The sequence below is a fragment of the Zophobas morio genome, unplaced genomic scaffold, assembly GCF_036711695.1.
Source record: "Zophobas morio isolate AGI-343-1 ecotype UQ-CSIRO unplaced genomic scaffold, CSIRO_AGI_Zmor_V1 ptg000004l, whole genome shotgun sequence".
In the NCBI taxonomy this organism is placed as follows: Eukaryota; Metazoa; Arthropoda; class Insecta; order Coleoptera; family Tenebrionidae; genus Zophobas; species Zophobas morio.
The window spans coordinates 9635583-9653048 of NW_026972109.1; the positions used below are offsets into that span (position 1 = coordinate 9635583).

The 17466-nt window shown below is 32.8% G+C and overlaps 1 protein-coding gene across 3 annotated transcripts in view; it reads left to right on the plus strand.

Annotated features, from left to right (window-relative positions):
* LOC135140845 (TNF receptor-associated factor 4) overlaps nucleotides 1-17466 on the plus strand; it is a 47999-nt gene that overhangs the window by 16445 nt on the left and 14088 nt on the right. Inside the window, exon 1 of one of the 3 annotated variants that reach the window (XM_064071595.1) lies at nucleotides 15721-15824. The exons of the other annotated variants lie outside the window; for them this stretch is intronic. The gene's annotated coding sequence lies outside the window, so the exon portion shown is untranslated. Of the gene's footprint in view, nucleotides 1-15720; nucleotides 15825-17466 lie in introns of those variants that run through there. 3 annotated transcript variants of the gene reach the window in all.

The following is a 17466-nucleotide window of genomic DNA, read 5'->3' on the forward strand; positions in this document are numbered from 1 at the left end:
GTAATGATTTTTTACTTGGAAGCTTTTTATAGGCGGTAATGTTAAAGATAAGAGCATAATTTTATTGCTTCCATAAAACAAAATGTTTGAGTGGCTTTGTGTGTCGCAATTATGGGTAAAGTTCCTCTTGAAAAGTTTATTAACGGTTGACGAAAGAATACATTTTATGGAGTTGTAACGGGCTGGTTCATGGTACAGTTCGTGACATCACGGTGTATCCTGGATGCGGGTGGTTAATGGGTTTTTGGAAATGGGCGGCTTTAAAATTAATTGGAAAATACAGGAAATGGAGGTTTTTGGGGAAAAATGTCGACTTTTTTTAATTCAGTACTCGTATGGTTCAACACAAAAAAAAGAAATGCAGCTTGTTTTAAATATGTTAGCAGTAAAAATGGAATATAGAACGCAAAAAAATAGAACTAAAAAAGTCTTGTCTAAACTTCTTGACTTCCCGACCTTATGATAAATGGCTAATTTCACACCCCCTTGACGGTTCATCTTTCTAGAATATGAAACAGTGGGGCCCCCGTTTCCGTCCAACTGTCGTTTGTCGGCCTCATGTTTCTTGATTTACGGATTAAACATAATATGTAATATTGTTTTAATAATTTCTAGAACAATGATTACAATTTGTTATTTCTCTAAAAAATTACTTACCTCATTACATTTTTTTTATAAACCACTAAAATCTAATTTTGGAAACTTTATATTTTTATAATATAACCGTAGAAGTTAAAAGAAAGCTATGCGTGGGTTGTTAAACTACAGGTAAAGAACCATGTTATGCGTATGTTTCAAATGAGTTTTCCGTAACAAAATTTTGTTGTGACGTCATTAACATTTTAGCACTTAGATCGATTTGAACAGTGGAGTGTAATACTAATGATAACAATCCTGTACTTTCAAATTTTCGAGAAAATAAGATGAATCGTTCTTGATTTAATTAATAAAAAAGCTTCCGTCCGACATTAATCCCCTGACCTCTCATCTGCTAAAAAGGCGCGCAACCGCTGGTTGTACAATGTATTTAAAGAAAAAGGCGGTTTAAACAATAAAAATATTTAACAATAATAAATAAAATCAAGGTAGATTCATAGGAGAATGTTATTTTATAAAATTTTAAAAGCCTTTACTAAAAAACACCAAAATTAGAGTTGGCAATGGAAATTGAAATATTTGTCATGTTTTTAATTAAACGGAAATGTCATTTTTTGAAATTTGAAGATATTTGTACATAGGAAAAATCAATTTTATTTTAAATCCTTTATTTTAGGTGCGATTCATCTAATAGCATCCTCACGAAAATTTTGTTTACATACTTGATATATTCAAGGAATTTAATTAACAATTTTTACTTTAGAGTAAGCTAAGGAAGTATTGTAACGGGGCCCATCCGGTAAATGGCTGCTTTCATGTTTTCTCGACGTTTCTTGCCCCCCGTTCAGAAAAAATAGGTCTCTCGTTTCCGTCTGTCTGTCGTCTATTTCTCTGTGTCGAATTTTATTAGACAGATAATTTCCAAAACCAAAATCACTGGACCGATTATTGTCAAAGTAGATAGAAAAATTCTAACCAACATTTGTCTAATCATCCCCATCAACAATTTAATTACATCCCGTCATCATTTTGTGTAGTAAAAGTTATCTAAATCGTAAAAATAATATACTCGTGTACTAGTGGGTTATGAATCCGCCTTGATTTTAATCACACTTAACTTTATACAAACAACTTTCGTGCAATATTTTCCACGTGTTTCGTGTAGCCGATATCTCGCTCATGTACTAAGTAACGGGTGTTTAATTGAAAAAGTCATCAAGTTGGCGTTGTTTTCTTGATAAATGAAAACGTAACGAAATACGTTTGTATTTTATGAATACATACTGTTGTGTATAATAATTAATAATAATAATATTAGAATAATATCACCGATTAAATTTCGAAACTTAATGTTCGATTTCCACCCTTATCGAATGCTTTTCTTTACACTGTAACGGGTATTAGATATCTATATTTTTTTACTTGTAGGGATTATCATAAAATAACTAAAATGTTGCAAAACCAAATTTTATAATTTTTCGAAAAAACTGGTTTGTCTAAATAACTTTAGATCACTTTTTAAATGGCATTGTAGGCACATTCCACACATTTTAAAAAACTGGTCTAAAGAATTTTATACAGTACTTTCCTCACACTCAGGTCAGGTTAGATTAGGTCAGGTTGATTTTTCTTTTTGATTTTTTAGTTCCTCGGTTTTAAATTTTTCAATTTTTCAGTTTTGCAATTTTTCGACTTTTAGATTGCTTAGTTTTGTATTTCACAACCTTTCAATTATTTAAATTTTCTTTTATTCAGTCTCTCGATTTTTCCCTTTTTCGATTCTACAATTCATAGACTTGGTTTTTTAATTTTTCTCTTCTCCAATTTTTCAACTACCTATTCAAATTTTCGATTTTTCAATTTTTAGATTTTCAGTTTCTCGAATTTTCAATTTTTCCGGTGTTCAGTTTTATCGATTTTTCACTTTTTCGATTGTTTAATTACCTATTCGTTGTCTCGGTTTTTTAATTGTTTCATTTCCCAATTTTTCAATTACACAAATCTTTGATTTTTCAATTTTTAAATCTTTCAGTTTCTCGAATTTTCTGTTCGTCGTTTTTCGATCCATCGATTTCATAATTTTTCGATTATTCGATCTTTTAACTTTTCAATTTATTCGACTTTCCGATTTCGCATTTTTTAAACTTTCGATTTGTTTATCTCATGATTTTTGAATTTTTCGATTTACCATTTTTCGATTTTTCAGTTTTTCAGTTTTTATATTTTTCAATTTTTCAAAAAGTCGAAAAATGCAGAGATTGAAAAACCGTGAAACTGAAATTTGCGATTCTTCAATTTTTCAGTTTTTCAAATTTTGACTTTTGCGGTTTTTCATTTTCTGGATTTTTCGATTTTTTTCGACTGTTTGATTTTTGTCTTTCTCGTCCTCAATTTTGCAAGTTTTCATTTTTTCAACTTCTCTATCTTTCAATTATTTAAATTTTCGATATTTTTTTATTTTTCGATTTTTGAATTTCTTAATTTTTCAACTATTCGATCTTTCAATTTTTCAGTGTTTCGATTTATCGATCTTTCGAATTTTCGGTTTTTCCATTTTTAGATTTTTCGATTTTTCAATGTATAATTTTTCGATTTTGCAGTTATTTTTTAAAGTCGAAAAATCGAGATATTGAAAAATCGAAAATTCGTAAAATAGAATAATCCAGAAATTGTAAAATTCCAAAACTAAAAAATTGAAAAATCAAGAAATTGAAATTTGAGGAATTTGGGATTTTACAGTTTCTGGATTATTCTATTTTACGAATTTTCGATTTTTCAATCTCTCAAATTTGAGAAATTTCAATTTTTAGCTTATGCTCAGACATCGAAAAATCAACAAATCCAAAAATTCACAAATTGAAAAACACCAAAACCTAAAAATTGAAAGTTTTTCAATTTCTGGATTTTTCGACTTTTCGACTTTTTTGATTTTGGTCTTTCTCGTCCTTAGTTTTGCGAGTTTTCATTTTCGACTTCTCTATCTTTTAATTATTCAAATTTTCGATATTCCAGTTTTTCGATTTTTCGATTTTTGGATTTCTTAATTTTTCAACTTTTGGATTTCTTAATTTTTCAACTATTCCATCTTTCAGTTTTTAGATTAATCGATCTTCCGAATTTTCGGTTTTTCCATTTTTAGATTTTTCGATTTTTCGATGTATAATATTTCGATAATTCAGTTGTTTTTTAAAGTCGAAAAATAGAATAATCCAGGAACTCTAAAATCGCAAAACTAAAAATTCGAAAAATTAAAAAATTGAAATTTGCGAATTTTCAGTTTCTAGATTTTTAAATTTTTAGCTTTTACAGTTTTTCTATTTTGGGATTTTCCGATTTTTCGACTTCCAATTTTTGTCTTTCTTGTCCCAGAATTTTCGAGTTCTCCCATTTTCAAATTTTCAATTTATCGATTTTTCACTTTTTCGATTGTTCAATTACCTATTCGTGTTTTGGTTTTTTAATTTTTCCATTTCCAATTTTTCGATTATACAAATTTTTGATTTTTTAATTTTTAGATCTTTCAATTTCTCAAATTTTAATTTTTTTTATTGTTCTATTCGTCGTTTTTCAATCTAGCGATTACTTAATTTTTCGATTGTTTGATCTTTCAACTTTTATTTTTTCGATTTTTAGATTTTTCAGTTTTTCGATTTTCCAATTTATTCGACTTTGCGATTCCTGATTTTTCAAACATTCGATTTGTCGATTTCATGATTTTTGCATTTTTCGATTTATCACTTTTCGATTTTTCAGTTTTTATATTGTTCAATTTTTCAAAAAGTAGAAAAATCCAGACATTGAAAAAGCGAAAAATCCAAAAATTCACAAATTGAAAAACACCAAAACCTAAGAATTGAAAAACCGAGAAACTGAAATTAGCGATTCTTCAATTTCTCGATTTTTCCAATTTTAACTTTTGCGGTTTTTCAATTTCTGGATTTTTAGATTTTCCGACTTTTTGATTTTTTTCTTTCTCGTCCTCAATTTTGCGAGTTTTCATTTTTCAACTTCTCTATCTTTCAATTATTCAAATTTTCGATAATTTTTTATTTTCAGTTGTTTTTTAAAGTCGAAAAATCGAGAGATTGAAAAATCGAAAATTCGAAAAATAGAATAATCCAGAAATTGTAAAATCGCAAAACTAAAAAATTGAAAAATCAAGAAATTGAAATTTGCGTAGTTTCAATTTCTAGATTTTTCAATTTTTAGCTTTTGCGGTTTTTCAATTTTTGGGTTTTCCGATTTTTCGACTTCAAATTTTTACCTTTCTCGTCCTCGACTTTTCGATTTCTCCCTTTTTCAAATTTTCAGTTTATAGATTTTTCACTTTTTCGATTTTTCAATTACATATTCGTGTTTTGGTTTTTTAATTTTTCCATTTCCAATTTTTCGATTATACAAATTTTTGATTTTGCAATTTTGAAATATTTCAATTTGTCGAATTTTCAATTTTTTATTGTTCTGTTCGTCGTTTTTCGATCTATCGATTCCTTAATTTTTCGATTGTTCGATCTTTTTTTTTAGATTTTTGGTTTTTTCGGTCTATCGATTTTTGGATTTTTCTTTTTTTTTTTTATTTTTACATTTTTCAGTTTTTCAATTTTCCAATTTATTCGACTTTCTGGTTTCGCATTTTTCAAACTTTCGATTTATCGATTTCATGATTTTTTAATTTTGCGATTTTTCATTTTTCGATTTTTCAGTTTTTATATTTTTCAATCTTTCAAAAAGTCGAAAAATTCAGACTTTGAAAAATAGTAAACTCCAAAAATTCACAAATTGAAAAATAGCAAAACCTAAAAATTGAAAAACTGAGAGATTGAAACTTGCGATTCTTCAATTCGAAAAATTGAATAATTTAGAAATTGTAAAATGGAAAAACTAAAAGATTGAAAAATCAAAAAATTGAAATTCAGCTTTTGCGGATTTTCAATTTTTGGATTTTCAGATTTTTTGACTTCCGATTTTTCTCTTTTTCGTCCCCGAATTTTCGATTTTTCCCTTTTTCAAAATTTTGATTTTTTAATTTTTAGATCTTTCAATTTCTCGAATTTTAATTTTTTTTATTGTTCTATTCGTCGTTTTTCATTCTATCGATTAGTTAATTTTTGTAATGTTCGATTTTTCAACTTTTATTTTTTCGATTTTTAGATTTTTTAGTTTTTCGATTTTCCAATTTATTCGATTTTCCGATTTCTCATTTTTCAAGCATTCGATTTGTCGATTTCATGATTTTTGAATTTTTCGATTTATCATTTTTTATATTTTTAAATCTTTCAAAAAGTCGATAAATCCAGACATTGAAAAATTCATAAATTCAGAAATTCACTAATTGAAAAACGTCAAAACCTATAAATTGAAAAACCGAGAAATTGAAATTTGCGATTCTACAATTTCTCAATTTTTCAAATTTTGACTTTTGCGGTTTTTCAATTTCTGGATTTTTCGGTTTTTCAGTTTTTCGATTTATTGATCTTTTGAATTTTCGGTTTTTCATTTTTAGATTTTCCTGTTTTTCAAATTTTTAGTTTTTCAGTTTTTAGATTTGTTCAATCTTACAAAAAGCAAAAAAATCCTAGAACTCGAAAAACCCTAAACTTAGAAATTGAAAAATCGATAAATCTAATAGTTGGATAAAAAAAATCGAAAAACCGAGAAATTAAAAATTCCAAAATTTTAATAATTCAAAAATCCCGTTAAAAAATTGGTAAAATATATTTAAAGCAGAAAACCAACGGAATAAAATGTTCTCTCAGCACTAATAATAAGCTTAACTCAAGTGTTTATGTTTATACATCGAAAGAATTTGTAATGACGTCGTCAACATAGATAACACTAGTCACAGCACGAAAGCAAAAAATGAAACGGCCAAGTTTGGTATCGAACGTGCGACCGCTGGTCCGCGTGCCTACGCTTTAGTCATGCGGCCACGAACGGTTATATCCTGAGTTAGCGATAAAAGTGTTAATTTTATATGCGAAAAATTGGACTTTTAGAGAAAAAACTCAAACCGGATTCACACAAGAAGTATGGAAGTATATTGTTGTATAACATTTAAATAATTTCAAAATAGAATTATTTGAAATGACATGCTCCAGTAGTTTCGAAGATTACGTGTCTAATAAAAATTGATACAGACGCCAGACAGACGGACACACACAGAGACAGACGGAAACGGGAGATTACTTTTTTCGTACTATAGACGACTCGTAGGATTACTATGCTTAGCTTACGCTTGGGAAGTAAAAATTTAAAAATCCATAGTTTCACAGGTAACATTGACCAAAAATTTCTGATACGTCCTGATCCGGTGTTGAAATCCACCTAAAACTTTCGGTAACGACGAAAAAAGTCATTTATGGCGAAAACAGACAGAATCAAGTTTTGAGCACGGACCTGAAGCGAATCCGATCTACTGGAACCGTGACGAAACTTACATTATGAGTTTTTTAATGTCTGCAGAGCAATCGCAATATACAAAGCTGCCCCACATTCGACTTCAGTTGACACATGGCGTCAAGATGGTTTTCCAAATGCCTCACAATGAGCGTGGAATTTTATGCGTCCTCCTCATCAAGGGAACATTTTTGATTTTGAATGCATAATAAATGATATCCCATAGTTGGAGTTTTGTCTCGATACCAATCAGGAATAGTTCTACTAAATAAGGGATGGATTTTGAACCTGGCAAAAAAATCACAAACATTAATTAATAGTCGCTCGGTATTTACAGGAAATTCTTAAGATTCATAATTGCTGTCTTGTTGACTTAATAAACATCCTGGTTTCCTGGACGGATTAATATAATATACATATACGAAAATGCATATGAGTGTCCTGAAAGTGTAACGACCTATTGTATTTTTTAGTGTGCACTTTTTCCGAATATATACTCGCTAAAGCCAAGTCGTGTTTCTTTCGTAAAATCCACCCCTGTATTTGCACCCTGATCGTTATATTTCACTTATGTCACAAACAGTAATTGATAACTTTGTTAAACCCAGCTGCAACCCATTCTCCCCGGTCACCCTCGCCGAAACTCTGTTATTATTCCTTCTCCCATCCATCTGGTGCACATCAAGTGCTATAACACGAAAACAATAGCACAAGGGTGCCTGCAACCAATTACTCCACACTCCTTACTTCCTCGGGAACAACCTCTTGCCCGCAACAAAAGAAGCGCACATTTTGAACACGTGCACCGATTTCCGTTAAGACATTTGACCCTACTTAGCCGCCAAACATCCTTCAGTACGAAGAAAATGAAGTGCGTCCGAAATGGTGGCTTCTCATGTCCCGAAAGTTATGGCCCGGTTTAACCGTACGAAAACTGATGGAACATTGTAAAAGGCAGCGGGAGACGGGCGAATGACACGGTCACATAATTATAATAAAAAAGCAAGGAGTGGACGAGACGACCGTCTCCGCATAGGAATGTGTAATTCACCGGAAGTTTGCTACATGGGCATGTTCACACGATGCGTTTTTCCAGTAATGGAGAATTTTTATAAGGACGAATTAGTATTTAGCGAGTCGGCGAGGTCAATGGAAGGTGGATGGGTGGGGTTCAGGGCGGTTCATCCCCCATCTTCCGGCGTGTGCACATCTGCTGGGCGGGTTGACGGCCCAGATGGTAGTAGGAATTTTTTGTAAAGGTGACCTTGGGATGAGTTTGGAGACTGATGGGTGGGTGATGGATTTGTCAAAATTATTAAAACGGTAGTGTCCAGCTATAAATGGCGTAGTTTTTTGTCAAAATGAGGTAGAAATAAAAGTATGGAAGGTGGAAACTTAATCACTTGCCTTTAATTTAAGTACCGCGTGTTGTTCATTAACATATGTAAAAAACATGTTCGTACTTTTAGTGGAGTAATTAATGTATGTAAGATCCCTTCTTCTTTCTTTCATTCCTTCTTTGTTTCATTTCTTCTTTCTTTCTTTATGCAGAATGTTTTTCTGTATTTATTGTTTCTAACGCTTTCAAATTAACTAGTTAATTTTTGGTCTAATTACCCCGAAATTTTGTATATACTGTCATTAACAGAAAGTCGTACGTAATCAATTATTATTGATCTATTTCGGGACAATTAAATTAGAAAACCATCTTTTTTGTCCATTTTGTTTTGTCCATCATGTTATTTTGATACCAGTCAATACAGGGCGATCAATCAATGCAATCAATCATGGATGGTACGGCAAAAAACTACTAAAGAATTCGAAAAAATGGTTAAAAAATCTTTAAAACATCTTTTGAAAATAAATATTTAGTTATTCATAGATTAATAATTTGTAACATCGTCAGTTATTAAAATAGATCAGAATTGCGAAGTTAATATTCTATTTTGAAATTTAATATTTTCAAAAGTTTGGTTCAAAATTTGTTTTAACTTTTTTTGAGTTCTTCAGTGGTTTCTAAATAACGTGTCGTGGGGCTTATCCATGTCTTTTTGATCACCCTGTAGAGCTTATAACATTCCTTTGATGCAGAGGACATTCTTCATTAGAACTTATTCAATAACCCTATAATATATCATTTACAAACAATAAAAAGAACAATGGACCACAATACGATCCTTGTCAGTCAAAATATAAAAATATGATTTAATAACATTTTGAAATCTAACACCTTATATTTTTTTTCAAATTCTGTTTTTTTTAATAGCTGCTTTTAATATAATGGAAATTTTATGTAAAAAATTAGTCTAAGATTATTTCAGCAGAACTTCCCTCGCCCTTTAAATACAATCGAACTAATCCGGTTTTTCCAAAAAATTATAAAATTTGACTTCCAAAAATTTTAGTTAAGCCCTAAGAGTAAAAAAACCCTATAAGGCAAAAGAAGTCTGAAATCAACCATGTTTCCAACGGAAACCAACAAAAGAAAAATCCATTAGAGCATAACCAACTAAACACTAGAGAAAATGTTCAAAATTTCTGCCTTGTGCACATAAGTAAGCTCGTAATGTTTCCAAATTTCGATCATTTTTTGTAAAAGTTAGCCATCAGTAATAAAACTGATTTTGGCAAATGAAATATCCTCTAAGAAAAGAGAGGGTGGGTGGGCGGGGCTAGCATCTGATAAGATAAAGCTGATTTTGGCAAATGACATATCCACGAAGAAAAGAGAGGGTGGGTGGGCGGGGCTAGTAGCTGCTAAGATAAGACTGATTTTGGCCAATGAGACATCCTCTAAGAAAAGAGAGGGTGGGTGGGCGGGGCTAGCATCTGCTAAGATAAGGCTGATTTTATAAATACGTATATTTGCCCTACAAATACATATGTAACCCATTTACAGGACAAAAGTGAATATAAAAATACAATAAAATTAGTTACTACTTCTGAGCTTAATCATATAATATATGATATATAATTCGCTACGCAAAAATTGTATGTTAATGTTAAAAAAAACTTCAATAAATTAGAATTAGCTCTAACAGATGAAAACAATTCTCTAGCTCGAATTGCTTTTCCCGGTACATAAAACAAAATTTTATTCAATATTTCTGGACAACCAATTGCATTTTTTAACAATTTGTGCATAAATGAAGTCATAGTTATTATATCTTCTGGTTTCTAAACGAACAACTGAAAATTCTTCTAATAAATAATTTGTTGGAATATTTCTCAACGGATAATAGCCAAAACGTCTATAAAATGCAAATTTCAAAAATCTCACCTGCAAACTTTCGTAGATAAGAATATATTTAGCGTAGGACGGGGACCAGATTCTTTTGTGCCTCATTATGATGTTGGCAAATGACATACCCTCTAAGAAAAGAGAGGGTGGGTGGGTGGGCGGGGCTAGTAGCTGTTAAGATAGAACTGATTTTGAATAATGAGATAGCCTCTAAGAAAAGGGAGGGTGGCTGGGCGGGCGGGGCTAGCGTCTGCTAAGATAAGGCTGATTTTGGCAAATGACATACCCTCTAAGAAAAGAAAGGGTGGGTGGGCGGTGCTAGTACTTGTTAAAACACGACCGATGTTGGCAAATGACAAAAACTTGTCGTTCGAAATTTTTTGTCCGGCGTAGTACATTAAAATATACAGATTTTGAAGTTTAATGTTTTCAAAAACTTGGTTCAGAGATTTTTTTTTATTTTTCGAGTTCTTCAGTGGTTTTTCAATGACGTACCATCGAGCTTATCCATGATGTTACAATACACAATAACAATATACGTGCTAGAATTTTGAATAACCGAATATCTAAATATCATTTGAAAACAATAAAAACAGCAATGGGCCACGACGCGATCCTTTTCAGTCACAATTTGGAAATAATATTTACCATAATAACATATTTTTAAATCTAACACCCTATACTTATCATATTTTCACAGATTCAGGTTCCTTATCAAATACACAATTTTTTTTTAGTAACTTTTTAATATTGGATTTTTTTTTTTGGAAAAAATTGGTCTAAGATTATTTGGACAGAACTTACATCGCCCCTTGAATAGAATCGAGCAAAGCCAGCCTTTTCGAAAAATTATAAAACTTGATTTTGCAAAATTTTATTTATTTTATTATGTATATGTAAAAAAATGTAGATAATACAAGTCATAAAAAAAAGTCCGAAATCGGCCATTTATCCAACTAAGCACTTGACAGTGTACCGAGACATCGGCTACATAAACGATATGGAAAATAATACACATTTTTTTTTAAAGTAGTTATACCGGGTGTCTGGAAAATGGCGGATTAACTTTCGCTACCATTGATTAAATACATATGTATGTATGTATTTAATCAATGCCTGTTACAAAGCGAAGATATAAATCACCAAAAATCGAGTAAGCAGTTAAAAATGTTTGACGTATCAAAAATTGTCAAAATTTTCAAAACCCTACGTTTAAAATGTTCGTAGTTAATATTTGGTCCCCTGGTATTTTATTTTCGGATAAATTTAAGGAAATCTGATGTTTTGTTGCTGGATGAATTTGAAAAAATCTTTTGAGCTTTTAGTATTTTATTCTTTACGAATTTCAAAAAGTTTTGTGGCGCAGTGTTTTTTTTTTAATTCGATAAACTCATTTTGTACCCATTTTGAGAGCCCATTGGAAAATTCTGACATGCCTGTGTTTGGGTTAATTTTGGGACCCTTTTTTTGTTTTGAAAAATTTAATACAATCTTGAGGTTCTAGGTATTCCTGCTTGGAAAGAATTTGAAAGTGCTTTGGAGCTTATAGTGTCTTTTCTTATAATAATTAAATTTCTTAGAGGATACGTCATTTGATAAAAACAGTCTTATCTTAGCAGGTACTAGCCCCGCCCACCCACCTTTTTTTTTCTTAGAGGGTATCTCATTTGCCAAAATCACTCATATCTTAGCAGGTACTAGCCCCGCCCACCCACCCTCTCTTTTCTTGGAAGGTTACTCATTTGCCAAAATTACTCATACCTTAGCAGGTACTAGCCCCGCCCACCCACCCTCTCTTTTCTTGGAGGGTTACTCATTTGTCAAAATCACTCATATCTTAGCAGGTACTAGCCCCGCCCACCCACCCTTTTTTTTCTTAGAGGGTATCTCATTTGCCAAAATAACTCATATCTTAGCAGGTACTAGCGTCCACCCACCCTCTTTTTTCTTGGAAGGTTACTCATTTGCCAACATTACTCATATCTTAGCAGGTACTAGCCCCGCCCACCCACCCTCTCTTTTCTTGGAAGGTTACTCCTTTGCCAAAATCACTCATATCTTAGAAGGTACTAGCCCCGCCACCCACCCTCTCTTTTCGTAGAGCAAGTACTGATGACAATTTTTTACAAAATAATTAAAATTTGGAAACATCACGAGCTTACTTATATGCACAAGGCAGGAATTTTGAACATCTTCTGTCGTGTTTAATTGGTTATGCTTTAATGGATTTTTCTTTTGTTGGTTTTATTTTTGTTTATAATTTATAAATGTCTTATTAAATGTTTTTTTTTTAGTTTATTTATTATTGTTTTCTTAACAATAATGCACAACGATTAATTACTACTGAATGTTATCGTTGTTCTAAAAAATAAAAGGTGGATTTCAGTCACCGTCATTACTAAGAAATCAGAAAGTAAGCCGGAGGTATTCATGCAATACGTACTACATTTCAAAGATTTTTTTAATTTTTTTTTTTGGACTTCCGGAACCCCCGTACATAACGTACTGAAGAGTTAATCCGCCATTTTCAAGATACCCGGTATAGTGGGGTTCCTAGCTTAGTTTGACCTCATTTAACCCGAACTAGGAGCTCCACTACTTTTTATCGAACGTTTGTCACCGCCTTGTGTTTGGTCGACCTAACCCTGAGTTCGGGGACGGTCGAGTTCTATCCCTACTATCTCCTCACATAGCTTAGTTGGAAGGTACAGATTTCGTGGGTTCGAATCCCACACCTGACAATTCTTGTACGTTTAAATAAAACACATTTTAATGTTTAATTATTTATTGAGGAAATATAGAATATAACGAATTGGAAATATTTTTAGCATTATTAATTTAACGAACAGAAACATTTTTTATTATTAGATATTATGATTATCACATGCTGGGATTTCTTTGGTCAATTCCACACAGTCTTCTATGGCTTCCAGATTCACAATTTTGTGTAATTGTGATAAAAATCATGGATGATTCATACACCACGAGTACGGGAGTACCTACATTATTTCATAAAATTCAGATAACCTTAACTATAGTGAACCAAGAGCTATAAGGTTATATGGCCATCATAAAAGTAGTTGACCGCAAATAAATACCCCCTTTGTGTGGTTCGCACTAAGCTTACCGCTTGGCAATAAATCATCTTCTAAACATTTTTTGCTCATATTTAACAGGGCCGGCTTTCAAAGCGAGTGGTTATTTCGGAACCCTCAGCGGCTGCAGGTAGTAAAGAAATAGTGGAGTGGTGAATTTTCATATTTAGTGAAAGCCGCCCCTGAACGAAACCACAAGAGCCGGTCGAGCTGCAGTGGACACGTTATTTACGACCCCAAAACCTTTTCTATTGTAAATAACTTAACTTCGACACAATGGGATGATTTTATGATGACCATATAACCTTATAACTCTTGGTTCACTATACGCAATACAATGAGCGGACGTCATCAAACTATTGATGGGAATGATTAGACAAATTTTGGTTAGCGTTCTACCATCTGCATGATATTCCTAAAATACACATAAAAATTGTCGTTTCGGAGATTATTTGTCTAATAAAAATCGTCAGACAGACAGACGACAGAAGACAGACAGACGGAAACCGGAGACCACTTCTTCAAGCTTTAACTTGAAAGGCTTTCTTTGAGTTATTACAATAAATCTCAATAAATCTGGTATCAAAAGAAAGCTTGCTTAGAGAAATATTCGAAAATGCAAAATACAATGAAGAAACTGTCAATTTGAAAATTTAATCATTCTGTATAAATATGTGTAAATCTTGTTCAATTTTTCCTTCCCGAGCGTAAGCTAAAGAAGTATTGTAATGGGGTCCATCCGATGAATGACTACTTTCATGTTTTCTGGACGTTTCAGACGTCATTACCTTGACGTCAGTCAGAAATTTCAGATTTGTTCCTAAAGCACAATCTACGTAATTTGTAAAACTTGTTTACGGTGTTTTTGTGAAACTCTGTACTTGGATTTTACGTATTTTTTATTATTATTATTATAAATCATGCAAAATTTATGGTGACGCAGTTTGATCTCGTTTTCAAGTTACAAGTTTTAATTAGCGGAGTCGGGTGTAATAACATTCTCTAACCATGGTGGAAGGACGTCTTTATATTCACAATTATAATTCTGTTTATTGTTAATCGGTTTCCAGAAAGGTGATTTCGCAAGGCAAAATTATAATATTAAGAATAATATTAAAAAGAAATATTGATATGGTTAAACACAAGCTTGTTTAGTACTGATGAAATCTACGTGATTTGCGCACAATGTAAATTTTACGTTCATGAATTACGTTTTTCACGAATTGCGTTAAATATGTACACACATGTACCGACTCATTGTCCAGTCTAATGCATTGTTTTCATTGAAACTTCTATTACAGAGACATCAAAAAATGTTTCTCAGAACAAGCTGTATGCAACATTTGTATTATCGTGGGCTTCTGCCCATCATGGAATGCATTATACAGACCGTGATTATAATTCTTATTGTGCAATACAATATGCAACATACTAATTTTACATTCCAACAGAAAAACCCCCATTCACCGAACACATTCCTCCGGGAAGAAGACACGTGCAATTTCATTATACGCTGTACGTTATAATTTTCCGTATTAAAATAATAATCCTTCTCCATTGTTTGACTTGTTAGCTTAATCAGTCCCCAATTAACGTGAATAAACTTCCGCTTTCATTTGAAATTTTAATTCGATCTTCATTACTTGCACTACAACCAAGCAAAACCGAAGAAAGCAGCAATTTAAAAGCAATTGTTGATGTTCCCTGTCACAGTTAATGGAGCCGATCAAATTACCAAATAAAGACAAAGCTGCACTTCTTTATCCTAGAAAGCTTCCACTTTGTTTTCTCACGTGTCTCACTGATTCCGTATCAGTCCACAGTAAGAGAAAAAAACGAATAAAATTCATTAATTCAGTGGCTCACAATTCCCCGAAAAAAAGTTTTAAAATTTATGAAGCCACATGAATACTTGCTTCGTTTATGCAGCCGTCATCCGTCACCATCACATCTGAGACCTTGTTTACCCAGTTTATTTTCAACAGCTGTTTTAACCCTCTTTACAAATAATTCGAAACCGTTCTCTCGCGCTCCCGAAATTAGCAGTTATTTTAAGTGGTGTCACATTTCACAGAAGCACCCTTCTAGACTCTAAAAAAATGATACGTGAGAGGTGTACCTGCTTGAACTTTTGTGGCAGTGGCGGCGAGTTGTGGTGGCTAGGGGTTAGAAATAAATTAAGAAATTATAATTTTGGTTATATTTTTCATGATAGCTAAATTTTACATGGGTAAGTCAACTATTACAAAGAAAGAACTAGCAGCCCCATGTGCCTAAAGGACGACCCGCCACTGTATGTATATTGATACAACCTATCTCCCCTTTCCCGTTTTTATTAGTTTTCTCTTGCATATCAGCACGAATAACAAACCCAACGGGAGTTACCAGAAACTATTCCATTATTCACGCACAAGTACCTTTTTTACGGTCAATCCGAGTGCTTTGTGTCGTTCCTCCGGTGCAAGCAATGATTCATGCAGCAGCATATTTGACCCGTAAGTCACTTGTTTCTTCTTATTTTGAGCACAAATTCCGACCAATTATTGAGCTTTAACCGCCTTTCATATTCAAATGTTGCCTCAAGAAAATGAAAAGGACTTAATCTCCCTTGATATCAATTGAAACGCGACAAAGGGATTCTTCGAGCTTTGAAATGTTTGTTTAAGAGCTTAGTACTCAGATTCATATCTCGTTTTTAGTGATATTCGAGACGTGAGGATAAAGGAACCGTCGGGCTCGATTCTGATTGATATGTACATAGACGGATTTTTTTCGGCGATAATTAGGAGATGTTAAACTAGATGATGTTTTCTACTTTTTAGCGAACAAATATGCACAGCGAATTAGTGATGGTTCGGTGTACATAAGTTGCAGCGTTAACGCAATTATCGTGTACTTGTGAATAGGCAGAGAGAGGTCGTTCAGAGACGTTCGGAACCCGTTCTATACAAGTCGCAAGGACGTTGGTCTAGCAATCTAGCAATTCTGGAATGGATGCATTCTTGATAATGTTGAAAACAAGCATGCACATGGCTGGGGGCTATCCTTGGCGTTTGCGGTTTCTGTTTGTTTCTGGGTTAGCCAAGGCCCGTAGGTGAGAGGTGAGCCCATGCGATATTTACACACAATCGGACGGACTTCGGACGACGTAACAGACGAACTCGATCTATGTTTATGTATGAAGTTTTTTATATCCAAATTTATAAAACCAAGAGAAATAGAATCACTGCTTTAAGTGGTGTTGCAACATTGTCCACAATATAATTTTTGGATTCTTTTTATAGTAAAGTCAAACGACGCCATCTGTAAGTGAAGGTATTAGTGATGATCTAACACTAGTCTCTTTTATCATTATGATATAAAAACGAATTGTGTGTTGCATAGTTCAACAAGGTTTAACCACTGATTTGTAGTTACATTATCAAGCACTACGTGACTCGATCTTTAAAAGCGCCAACTAGAAAAATTCTGCGAGTGTCTATTTTTATTACGTAATGTTAGGTGAGAGTCCGGTGTCATCCCGCGTAATTACCAGACATTACAATGCTGTATTTGCACTCACCTTTCACGGAAACGCCTTGGCCTACCGATGTCACTAACCTTACTTTTAATTTTCTCCTTCCTCTTGTGACTTCTCACGATGTCTGGGCGACACATTTATGTAAATACGGTATTCAGTTAGTGTGTTAATATCGCCAATATTTATTGGCTCCACATTAATAATTACAATACAGTTGATTTATTCGATAAAACCGACTGCCCACATCCGCTTCAGGAAACAACAAACACACGTTACTTCAATTTTTAACGTTCGTGTAGTTTTAGCGGTGCGGAATTTTATCTTTCACTGTTATTACCGACAAATTTAATTGTCGCATTTGCATATTGTTTTCTTAATGAGCTCTTTGATGGTTACCTACAATATGCATACCGAAACTGCTCCCGGAACAACCGGAAATTTGGATCGGCGCGATAATTCTTTGCGAAAAATCGACTATATTGTATTCATTTAGTGGAGTGGCATCTGATAACGGCGTCTATAGAGATGAAGTCCTTTCGGAAGAGGAGATAAGTTTTTGTAAACATGGGCTATAAAATCTTTGACGCGGTGTAGAAGGAAAAACAGAACGCATAAGA